This window comes from Lonchura striata, chromosome 5 (assembly GCF_050655825.1).
Source record: "Lonchura striata isolate lonStrDom1 chromosome 5, ASM5065582v1, whole genome shotgun sequence".
Taxonomy (NCBI): domain Eukaryota; kingdom Metazoa; phylum Chordata; class Aves; order Passeriformes; family Estrildidae; genus Lonchura; species Lonchura striata.
Genome location: NC_140707.1, coordinates 29,491,320 through 29,503,674, shown reverse-complemented (window position 1 = coordinate 29,503,674; position 12,355 = coordinate 29,491,320). Strand labels below are relative to the sequence as shown.

General features: G+C 47.0%; 2 protein-coding genes across 4 annotated transcripts in view; one reads left to right on the top strand and one right to left on the bottom strand.

Annotated features, from left to right (window-relative positions):
- LOC110484448 (GTPase HRas) overlaps window positions 1-12,355 on the bottom strand; it is a 41,230-nt gene that overhangs the window by 12,013 nt on the left and 16,862 nt on the right. The window contains exon 1 of one of the 3 annotated variants that reach the window (XM_085581659.1): window positions 8,580-8,737. The exons of the other annotated variants lie outside the window; for them this stretch is intronic. The gene's annotated coding sequence lies outside the window, so the exon portion shown is untranslated. Of the gene's footprint in view, window positions 1-8,579; window positions 8,738-12,355 lie in introns of those variants that run through there. 3 annotated transcript variants of the gene reach the window in all.
- Window positions 1-12,355, top strand: part of LOC116183752 (uncharacterized) — a 39,900-nt gene that overhangs the window by 12,149 nt on the left and 15,396 nt on the right. The window contains exon 2 of the mRNA XM_085582387.1: window positions 7,497-7,608. The gene's annotated coding sequence lies outside the window, so the exon portion shown is untranslated. The remainder of the gene's footprint in view (window positions 1-7,496; window positions 7,609-12,355) is intronic.

Here is a 12,355-nt window from a genome sequence, read left to right as displayed (position 1 = left end):
TCTGGCAGCCAGGGAAGAGTTGCAGATTGAAAGCAAGGCTACAGAAGACAATCTAAGTGATCTCAGTAATTGACTGTGCACACATGTTACTCTGCTCCATTAACGCATGCCCTCATGTATATATTGTTCTCACATGCACTGCTTCTCAGGGACAAGAGAGATCCCCACCCCAGGCTTCTCATCTCTCTGGGAAGAGATAGGATGAAAAGGGGACTGAAAAGCAAATGTCAAGTGACCATCTCCACCAGCTGTTGGGGAGGGAATTGCTCCTTCAGCAAACAGCTGAACACAGAGGGGTCCTGGGGGTCTGAAGAAACACTGTGACTAGCTCCCACCTTTCATTACAGAGCAGGGAGATCTGCATCCCCCAGCAAAACACATGGACTTTGCTCTGCATCTGAAGATGAAGCAGTTACCACGAAGATGCTCAAAGAAAACAGCACAACTGCTCAGGCTTGTAGGACTTGCTGAGGCAGTGAGAAAAGGTTTGACTCTCCAAGGGAGGAGAAGACTTAAGTTCTCTGAGAGGAGGTTCTCCCTCAAGACCACCCCAGTGGAAGGCACTGCCTACTTCTTTGGAAGACCCTCAGCTCACAAGGCCATAGCAGCTTTATGGTCCACACTGCAGCAGGAGGTGGGGGACAAGGTGGTCACCCATGTTAGGTTGAGTGTCTTCCCCTGCTCCTGACCCCAGCTGAGTTCCATCGCACAGCAGAGGGGCAGCCACACACCAGCAAGCCCTGCATATAACTACCTTAGCACAGAGTTTTAAGGTCAGGCTCCTCCACAGAAACACAAATCCACATCTTCTTGTACCCCCCACACCCAAGAGGCAAGGAAAATGAAGTGGGCAAAGGAGCTATTGCTACTCCCCGCTTGTGGTCTGCACATGGACAATTTACAGGCAAGAGCTCTGCAGTGGTGGTGTTTGCTCACTGACACCATCCCTAGAAGGTGCTGTCACCTCAGCTAACTCTCCACAGCTCTGCCATCCTCACCCCTGCAGTGGCAGGAGAGACCCTGCAGCTCACAAAGGAGGGCAGGTCCAGCCTACCTGCTCCATACCACTGCTGCAAAACATGTCCTAATGCAGAGTGAGAGCATGGAGAATGATGGACAGCTCTGAGCATGAGAGCTGCCCCAAATAATTTGGGCTAAAATCAGTGCTCAGGGGAGCTCACCTCCTTTCCCCAATGCAAGCTCCGCATGGGCAGCATGTAGACCCAACTGCCCACCAGGGCATGGGCAAATCTCATGGAAGAAGCAGCCTAGCCAAAGGCTGCAGGGAAAGCAGAGATTTCAATATGGCCAAACTTTGCCACAGAGCTGGGCAACTGGTCCTATCCTTAAGCTTACCAACACCATCTCATAACTCCCCCATCACACTTTTTGCTCCTGACCATGGGAAAAGCAAGGCTGCTCCTCGATGCAGCCATAGCTTCTACACAGGGTAGCTGTTCCTCAGTGCCACAAAAACATCACCACCAACACCACCATAAGGGCTAGTTCAAGGAACAACCATCCCAAAAGCAACATTTCTGGCTTCCTATAACACAGAGGCAGAGACAAGAGAGTGGGGTTCCTGTCAGAGAGGTGGTAACAGACACCCCAGTTTTCATGCTGGTGGCACACCGGCTGGAGGTTTACAGCCTGTTGGTGGTTGTGAAAGCTCTCCTGATGCGAGGATTTCCAGTTTCTATTGCTCAGCAGCCAACACAGAGCCCACACACAGCTGACCACAAAATAACAAAGTGAAACACAACACAGCACAGCCTCCCAGTCCCACACAGAGCAGGAAAATGCTTCTTCCATCTTCTGCAAGCTCTTCAAGATTGGAAAGTCTGATCCAGGTCACCACCTATCCAAATTTATCACCTCTGCAGCACTCCACTACTACACCCCCCAAAAGCCACACACAGGGTTGTCAAGCACAGCTGAGAGAGACAACAAGGAGGAAAGCAGTTCCAGGAGCACCGTATGGAAAGAGGAGGGCTAGGATCCACGTGCCAAGCCAAGAGCCCCAGCGTGGAGCCGGAGCTGCTGCTGCTGCTGTATTTCCTGACCTCGTGGATTTTCTCCTGTAGCGAGAGGGCTCCTGGCTCCCGTTCAAAGCTGTCTAGGAAAGCCTCGCCGAGTGCTTCCGCCTGGCAGCAGCAGCTGCTCCCAGCCCAGTAGCCAGAGCCACACAGCTCCAGCAAACAGGAGCCATCTGCCAGCCTTGAGCAGGAAGCGGGGGCAGCAAGCACCCAGCCCTGGCCGACACCAACATCCTACCTTTGTCTGCAGGGAGGGAATGGGGGTGTGGGTGGGCACCATCTCCCCTGCCTGCACATGCTGGGTGCCAGCATGGAGGCACTGCCCGCAGAAACAAGGACCAGGATGCTTGGCAGAAGCTGTCACAGGGCTAAGACCTAAAGTAGGTCTGAGCATCAAGGCTACAGGTGTTACCCAGAGATCTAGCTGTGTCCTGCAAAAAACAACCTGATCTTCTTCATGGCCCCTATTCTTTAGCCTAGAGAGATGGTTTGGGAGATCTGACTGTTAAGCCTCCAGAAACTCCTCAGCAGAGGTAAGGAACTCAAGGGGTTCAGCCCCATCAGTACATCCCATCTCACCACCAGTTCCAACAAGAGCTCAGGCATCAACAGTGGGTTTCCAACACATTCACCACAAGGGAGCCTCTGACACCCTTCCAACAGAATAAATAACTGAAGGAGCTTTGTCTGTGTCCCCTGTTTCCTCCCATCACTTTGTTTCTCTCCCAGGACAGACACCAAGCCAGCTAAACAAAACAAGAGACAGATTTTTGCACAACGCTGCTGTAGTAAGGCCAGCCATGCCAGAAGTTTTACAACAGTTCATTACTGAGCACTCACCATCACTGCACCTGTCCCCTGGGAGTTTCTGCATTTAAAGGCAGTTTCAGCTCTGCAGATCTCTTTGGGCTCATGTCAGACCAGGCACCCTTTCCTCCAAAGCCCTGTCCAGAGGAGCCATATGACCACAAATGCCACTGTGTTTGATTCTATTTCCCTTCAGCAGAGATGCCCTGCAGGCAGAAATGGTCTGCAGCCCTCTAGGAGAACAACACTCATCACAGTCTTTTACTAGCAGTCATCCACACCCACACATCAGGAATCCTATTCAGTGATCTCTGAGCATTGATAAAACAAACCTAGTTGGCTTACCCCAGTGACTGTCCAGTCTCCTCCATTTGCTCATGCACAAGACTGCCATCAACATCACAAGCACAGCCTGTGGAGGGACTGAAGGAGCCTCTCCAGTGGTGTGAAATGCCACCTCTTGTTTCCACTCAAGGACCAAAATGCTGATATTCTCTGTGGCTTGTCCAGCCCCAAAGAGATTAGGGAACTGAGGCCGGCAAGCTGATGCTCTGTTATGAAGCCTATCCAATGTTTCATTTTAATTTACTTGCTGCTTTTTAAATCAACAAGTGAGCTACAAATCTAACCAATTGTACCTATTGTTGGCTTGCTGTCTGTATACCTGCAAACTCAGACAGTGCACCTCACAGATTAAAACCGTGAAAGGGATGCCAAAGAGAGAATAAAAATACTGGCCCTGCCTTGGAGAGATGACTTGGAGATAATAAATGTCTTCTATTGGGAGGAAAAAAAGAAAAAAGCCAAAAAGGAGCAAGCAGAATGCCTTCTTCCATCCTCTGCTAGCTCTTCAAGATCTGAAGGAAAAGGCAGCCTGTCCCAAGGGACTGAGCACAAAAATATTGCTGCAGAGGAAAGGAAGAAAAGGGGTAAGGAATGACATAATGTAGGAGGCTCAAAATACAGATGCGCATTCAAGGAGAAACCTGCGAGGAAGAACAGCAGAAAGCTGCAGGCAGGTCCAAGGGGTAGGCAGGTCTGGAAGAGAGGGATTGCCTCTCCAAGGCAGCCATAAACATCTCCCAGCAGCAATGTGCAAGCCTCAGCTTTGCACGAAGTCTTGAATAGGCATGGACTGGTCACTGCACCAGGCCCAGCCCTCACAGCTTCCAGTCAAAGCACCTCTGATAACACAACCCCTCTGCCAGAGACTACTCAGCCACAGAGGGCTTAGGAAAATATGGAAGGACAAAGGAAAACAAGACAGTATCATTCTCTCCAAAGCTGCTACCTGTTCCCTGGTTCCTGCTTCAGCTGCCAGACATTTAAGTAAAAGACAAAGCTGTGCAATCACCTGCTGCTGGCAGTGAGACTACACTGTTCTTGCTTTCCCTCTCAAAAAGTTCTTTTTTGGCAGCTTATTCCAAGAAAAACAACTGGTTGGTAGCTATAACTACCCAAAATAGCAAACAACCTAAATCAGTCAGTAACACAATAAACCCAGAGAACAAACCAGCTACACAAGAGCTTTCATCTGGATGAAGAAATTGCCCATGCACCCTACTCTCCACACCCAATACAGGTCAACAAAATTACTATTTTCCATAAAAAGATAAGCAGGCCCATTATCTCAGAAACTTGTAAGTCAGAACTGCTCATGCCCATGTCTCCAGCATCATGAATGGGGCACAAGGAGCACTGTGCAGTCAGGAAACTCTGGAAGGTGCTGGGATATGCCTGAGAATCATGGTGGGACCTTCACCTCCCACCACCACCATTTCATTTGTCTCCCTGATACCAAGTTTCTCATCTCACCACAGTCTCTGCAGAAGAACCAATGTTCCAAGCTAACTTCCACAGAGGGAAAACACACTGCTCTGTGGGTTAAGTGCTGCCAGCCCACAGAAAGCGTGAAAGAAACAGGCAAGCAAATTATACATCCCACACCACTGCTGAACACAGACCCTTAAAAAAAAAAAATCACATGCAGATGGGAGAGACCACCTGTGCTAGCACCCAAGTCACAGTTCTCTGCATCTGGCAGGGCCTGTGATGTGAAAAAACTGAAGACAATTTTTAAATTACACTTGTGATTTATGATCCAACACTTCAGTGCTCTGACTCTACATGAGCAAGAGTAATCTGCATAAGGAAAGAGAGTAGTGTCTGAAAGTTGGTAAAGATGTATAACAAAGGCACAAAGAGACCACAGTCAGGACTCGGGACCTAGTGTTGAATATACCAACACATGTGAGAAAGCAGTGTGAAGGAGGAAAAGCTCTCACTGTGGAGATGCAGAAGGCTGCAAACTCCAGGACTCCTCCACTTTCATCTCCTCTCCAGCCTCCCAGGGCTGAGCAGGTGGTTCAGAGGCAGACACTTCCCTGCCTGGGTTGGCAACCCTCCAGCTTCACCCTAGAAAAGAGACTTCTCCCAGGCCTCCCAGCCATTCTCAGAAAAGCTGTACTCTGTAACAACCCTAGAGAAAAACAGTACTCTGCAGAATTGAGCTCAAGAGAAGACACAAATTTTAAGTTTCCTTTACATTAAAATCCCATCTATAAGCATTAATGGGATGCATGAAAGGCAGTGTGATATATCTTGAGTATTTAAAGAGATGAACAGGTACCCAGGAAACTTTAAAACAAGACCCACATTATAGATGACAGTAAATGTTAAGTGTTAAAACACATGGTACACAACCATGAACCCAGCCTCTGAACAATCTCTTGGCTTGCCAGTCTCAGTCCAAATTCTATTGATTTTCCCAAAAGATATAAGGTGCAATGAAGTAGAAACTTGGAGCAGATGAGTATGCAGCATCAGTGTAAGTGGATCTCTGTAATTACAGCTATTAGAGAATATCAGGCTTTGGGGAAAACACTGCCCAGTAATGGTGTGGAATTACAAGAGATGCTGTCTCCTGAGGTACCTGGTATGTCCTGCCTGGTCCTCTTGGTGATGAAAGGAGCAGCTGCAGGCAAGCTGCTGGGGAAAGGTCCAGCCTCTCCCATGCCCAGAGGTCCTGTCATCATGCTAGGGCAGGTTACAGCCATCTGGCTCTGCTGCAACAGCATAAGAAGGGACAAATTCAGATCTCACTACTAAGCTGCAAGTGATGGAGTAGAGCTGGAGGCAGCCATGCATGAACAGAAACACCATCCTACTCACTGCAGAGACAGGCAAGGGGATGCAAACAAGCCAAGGGACTGGCCCAAAGCCATCAATGGTGGTAAAGCTGGGAACTAAATTCAGGCAATGTGATTTCCCATCTGGGGTTTTCACCTGAGACAAAAAAAATATATATATATAAACAAAAAAACTCTGAAGTTTTTGGCAGGATGGGAAAGCTGTTGGTCTCCTGCTGAGTCTTTGTGTTGGGCTGTCAGAGCTGGCAGCTCATCCCCAGCCCAGCTTCCCAAGGCAGAGACAACTGGGGAGGCAGGGTACATCAAGTGGGAAAGCACAGAGAACTGTAAGAGAGGCCCTGCTCTCCAATTATCCTGATGAAATCACAATTAGGTCATGGGCACAGGCAGCCAGTAGAGAGGCAGATGCTCTGATCCACAGATAAGCACCCAGAGATGCAGGTAGGGCTGAGAGCAGAGGAGCAGACTCTGCTGTTTTCCTCACTTGAAGCCCAGCTACGAGAAAGGGGGAAGTCACTGGTATAAGGCAGCCACCTCCATCACTTAAGAAAAGGGCCAATCCCAACCTGAGCACCACTGATGCACAGCAAAAAAAGTACCCCAGAGTCAAGAAACATACTCTCTCTTTGAGCTTTCTGTTCTACTCCCCTTCCCTATCCTTCCTTATTCTTCCCAAACAACTGTTGACAAAGAAAAATTAAGAAACTGATTTCAGGAAATGCATACAAGCCCTTTTCACTGAGAAAAATTTGCAGTGGAAATAGATATGGTTGTTCAACTTCCTGCTGGCTTTAAATCCTAACACATGGGTAAGAAAATAGGGTAGTTGCATCTGGGAAATTTCAAGAATTGTTCTGATAATGCTTTTAGGTGTTTGTTTTGGTTTTTTTATTGGTTTTTTTAGCATTTAATGGTTAAGAGATTTTTTTTTAAAGGTCAGTTTTTGGAGTAAAATAGGATTTATAGCAGTATTGGTGAATTCTGGTCTCCAGGAATGGAATGGTTTACACAGCACATGTCCTATTGCACTACAGCTCCTGCAGCAGAAAGTTCCAGACAGCCAGTGGCATTGGGTTGGGTGATATAAGGTGGAAGCTGTTGGCCAGCAGCATAAGAGCAGACAAATGAGTATCCTGGGACAGCAGGAGCCCAGTCTGCTCCTGCTCATATGCCACTCACCCTCTGGATGGCTAATGCCATTTCCACAGAGAAATAGGGTCCTCTTGTCTGGGAATGGTTCAAGTCCCCCCTAGAAGAAGGAATACAGAGCAGGAATGAGAGGGGTCCCTCTCTGCCAGGACAGACAGTCCTGGCTGTTTGGACTCAGGCAGGTCTCGGGATACACTTTGGTTAGTAGCCAAGCTGGCTTCCCCAGCTTCCATGGACAACACTTTGGATCTTGTATTTGAAAGAAGAAAAGCAGAGCCAACCCCCATCCATCCTCTCTCACATGTGGTATTACACAGGCCATTAATCATATCTTGCAAAAATTTATCTTTTCCAGGGAAAGGTGGTACAGCACTTGTCTTCCTCCTCATTTTTTCAAGACAGAGAATAAAGCAGCATTTTTCAAGACAGAGGATAAACCAGCACAGCCAACAGCATCTTCTCCACAGGTGAGTCGTGGGTGAGGGACCAAAACTGAGTTTCCTTCTCACACTTCCATTCCCAATGGGATAGCAATAAAAACTCATTCAAAAACAGAGCTCAAAGGAACAGCCAAGACCAGATACTTCAAGAGTGTCTTTTTATTAGTAGGCCTTTTTAATTTACATGCTCAAACATAACAATCATCCTCTCATGTTCATTTAGTCCTTGCAGGGCCTTTGCTGGTACACACCTTGATTTATTAGCAGAGTGGGAATAGAGGGGAAGAAAGCACCACAACAAAAAGCAAACCTGCAGGGCTTGCTTTAGGACATCTGGGAGAAGCAGCTGGGGAAAATGCATTAGAAAAGCAAGAGAGAGGGGCTATCTTAGGGAGCCAAAGACAAGGTGGAAGCAGAAACAGGAGATAAAATGAAGCAAGGAGGCACCAGCTACTGAGACCCAGTCCCTGCTCTCCTTCTCACCAAGATACATTATTAGCAGGGTGATACAACATAGCAAACATGAATATGTATCAGTCATTATGCAGCAGATATTCAGGGGCACTCTGCTGATTTATGGACCTGGCAGCTGCAGCCTAGAGGGATGGGGACGACGAGCACTGCTGGCAGAGAGGTCCACAGAAGACCTGCAAACCCAACCCTTCAACAGCCATGAATGAATTAATCACAACCAAGTTTGCAGCCATGCAGATCCAACCAATGCATTGTGTGTGCAATGCTGGGAAACCATCACACAACTTGACAGAAACAGAAACTTCCAAAGGTTATTGTGCAAGATTTAAGTTTGGGTCAGCAGAACTTTATTAAGTTCGGGTCCTGAATTACCCAAACCTCACTTTGCTGCTTATAAATCTCAGCTACATCAGACTTGTTAATGTGATACTCATATCCCCTCCCTCTGCAGAAGTCTGGATTTTAAAAAAATCCAAGCAACATTGCTGTGAGGGAGTTAGGTGCATCACTGTCACATCACATACCTGCTACAAAAAAGACTGAAGATGTGAGGATTGCAGCTCTCCACACTGAAAAGGAAGGCTCTGGAGCAACAAAGGGATACTGTTCAAGGACTCATCCTGCCTGTCTTGCAAGCATCACAGAATGTACACAGGAGACATGCTCCTTCAACTCCGAGTGGCCTCCACACAGGTTCATATATTCCACCCCTCAGCAACACATGACTGGCACAGCAGATAAAGGAACAAAAAGCTCCACCCTGCAATGAAGAACCCACAACAATTAAGTGACTTCCTGATGGTCACACAGGAAACTTATGGTAAAGCTGGGGATTTCTGATCCCCCACATTCATGCTTTTGTCGTAAAACATGTGCTCATCAGTGACTGCGGTTGAGTGTGCAGGGGACAGGAGTACAAAGCTTTCTCCACCACCTCCGTTGCAGCCTCCAGCATCTGCTGGCAGACCTGCACAATCAGCAAAAGCCGGGGGGGTTTCCTTCCAGAGCTTCCTTGGGAGTCCACAGCAACCATGACAAGCAGGATTTGGGTGGGCTCACAGCCAGCATCTGCAGGCCAAGTAAAGCTGAAAAGAAACCACAGAAATGCAAGACACCAAGCCTGTGTCAGATGTGGCTCCTCAACACTGGAGCCCAACAAGCTGATTCACAAATAAGCAAAGCCCCTGAGAGCAGAAGAGTGGTTCAAGTCCCTCTGATAATGCCAAAGGTTAGATGTACCTACATCTTTGTAGCAACCGTCAACTCCAGTCCCTCGAACAACCCTGGCAGAGGCAATGAGTAGATCCAGATCTGGCTTTGGTACTGCACTTGACACAGCCATAATGCTCCAAAGACCCTGCCCAACTTAGGTGTTCCTCTATACAGATCAATAACTGATAGAGAAAAGAGCAGCACTGGTCCCAGGTCCTCACTTGCAACAGGCAGGGTGGGCAAACACTCCAGTCACACACAAACCAGACTGGCTTGATTGAAAGCAGTAGACATAGGAAGCAAACCATGCCCTGAGCTTCTGGGATGATATCTTGCTGTGGAAAAGAATGTCAGAAAGTCCATGAAGTGAATAGACAAAAGAGATGCAAGGGAGCCTGGACACAATCCCCTAACTGCAAACAGAAAGAAGAAAACAAAGCCTTGATACCAAAAATATCTTCAGTAGGAGATATCAGCCAGAGACCAACACCTGCATGCAGTTGGTACCACCCTGACAAGCACCTGGTGACAAGACACAGCTGACACTTGTAACAACCTGCCCTTAGCACCCAATTTATCCTGAGAGCACAAAAAGACCATGCAAAGTACAACCCAAAACATCTGCAACATGAACTGAAAGAGTCACAGCTTGGGAAAATTAAAATGAAGCAATGTGATCCTGCAGATGCCTTTCTAAGTTGAAGCATCCATTTGTCAGATGTGACAACCTAACCTCCCTCACAGATCAACCTCACATGGCAAAGTCCCCAGGCAAATCCCATGCAGCAGCAAGAAAAGCTCCTGCACATTTGAACAAAAGCAAAGCAAAAAAAAAAAAAAAAAAAAAAAGCCAAAACCCAAAAGAAACAAAAACCAGAAAACAAACAAACAAAAAAAGGGGGGACTTTTGGACTTTGAACTGTACTGCACTGTAATTACTGTGATGTAACTTCATTTGGGCAGTGTAAGTGATGGTTGGGCATCAAATACATCATTGGGAATTCTCCACTGCCCAAAATTTTCTTCTACTCTTTCCAGTGGAAACCATCTCTGGTCCCAGAGCAGGGTCTCATCCTGCCAGATGATCTGAAAAGAAAATAAAAGGACGCCCCTACACCAGTTTTCTCTTTGAAAAATGTCTAGCTCTGGTTGGCCCTGCTGTCCATACAACACTCAAATCTTTATCTTCTTAAGCCACTGGCTTCCCTAACACTTTGCAGCAATGAGATTCCAAAAGTATAAACATCACTTCTTTTTACATGCATACATATGGCTTCCCATCTTCTTTCCTGGTGTCCAGCCACCTCCCCCCAGCCTCTTAAGATTTTCTGGTGCTGCTGCTCAAGCACAGCTCTGCAACACTGGGGAAGCACACATTGCAGAGACATTTAGAAACACAGCAGCATTCATTGGATTTATTCTTGGACTTTATAAGGCTCATGCAAACAGTTCTGTATTTGACCTGAATAAAACAACCACAGAAGGCAAACTCAGAACTTCAAAGACAATTTCTCCTGACAGCCTAAGCCATTATTTGTGTGTAGTATGGACAAGGTGCAAGTGTTTATAGCTTCCCAAAGGAAGGGAGAGGACAGCCCAAGCCAAGGAGTAAGAACCAGACAAGTGAGTCCCACACCTGAGATCTCACCTTGAAGGTTCACCCTAAGGAAAGGGCAAAAAGCAGAGTCCTTGCAATGACACCACTAAAGCCAAGACAATTGATACTGGGTGAGGATCTCACTTGGTCTATGTAAATTTTCAGCCTTAGCTCATTTGGAGCACTTACCCCTCACTGCATCTTGAGACAGCAGCTAGGAAGACTGACATTACCTTTGAAAGCACAAATAAGCCTTTGTTCAGCCAGGGAGGCACACAGAGTGCCTACAGAGCAACTAGAAAACTCAGCCATCATAAAGCAGAAGAAAGGAGGTGGAGAGTTGTTTCCTCCTCCCTGGAGATCTGGCTGCCATGAGGAATTGCATATGGTGCTGGCACAGAGAACTTGCTCCTGGGATCAGCAGCTAAGTGTTTTCTGCTAAGAGGCTTTCCCATACCACTGCTCCTAAGCATACACAGAGGCTCTCTAAGGAGTTTCTGCAACAGGGTGACAAAAATAAGTCTGCAGTGTCTGGGTTCATCCAGCCTTGTGTGGGTACAGACATCTGTGTAGGTTAGACAATGCCTGGGGACCACAGCACAGGAACTACAGCAGTGAAGATCAAGCTGACTCACAGTTCTTTGGCTTTGGTTTAGCATATAATAAATAAATAAATAAACCAAAATCTGAACCTCTCTTCAGCCCACTAGGAAAAATCCAAGCATCTGCCTTCAATTCCCCAGCACATAACAATACAACTTTATTATTACAAGTAAAATTATTATAGTTTCTATATGCTGTGTGTGTGAAGATCTGTTACATGACCTACATCACACTGCAAATCCCTGACTGCAGGGAATATTTCATGCTATCACCCTTTGCCATCAGCCCCCACCAAATAAATCCTGACCTTTTATTCAGCTGGTCATCCCTGCTCTCATAAGCACCAGCAAAGACACAAGAACTCAAGCTCTGATAGTTAAGCCACAGTGTCTAGAAAGGGGGTTGATAACTGGACCAAAAAGCTCATGCAACTACCTCCTGGGCTACAGAAAATACCACTAAAGGCAGCTCCAGGAAGGGCTTGGCGGACAGAGATGGGGTGTGCAGCAAAAGACCTAAGTTTGCTCATACTGGTGCCTGATTTGAGGCTCCTCTCCAATTCTGCTCACCCACACCCACAAAATTTGCCCTATGCTGACCATTCAAGACTGCAAGAGTGTTTGAGTAATGCTACATGTCACAAGGCTGCTAGAGTTTTATTTCTTTCCCCCGTGGTTTGGAAAAAGCAAGAAGTGGACAGGTGATGTGAACTGGCACTGTTAGAGATGATCCAATCCAATAAGATCATGTGAACTTCCTGGCTCTTGTCATGACCCCATCTGTCTTGTGGGTTTTGAGCTGGATTAAAAAATTGCGCACAAGCTATGAAAGTGATCCCCCTGAGGAAACAGTCATTTGGAGCAACTACAGAAAATCTGCACTTTTGGA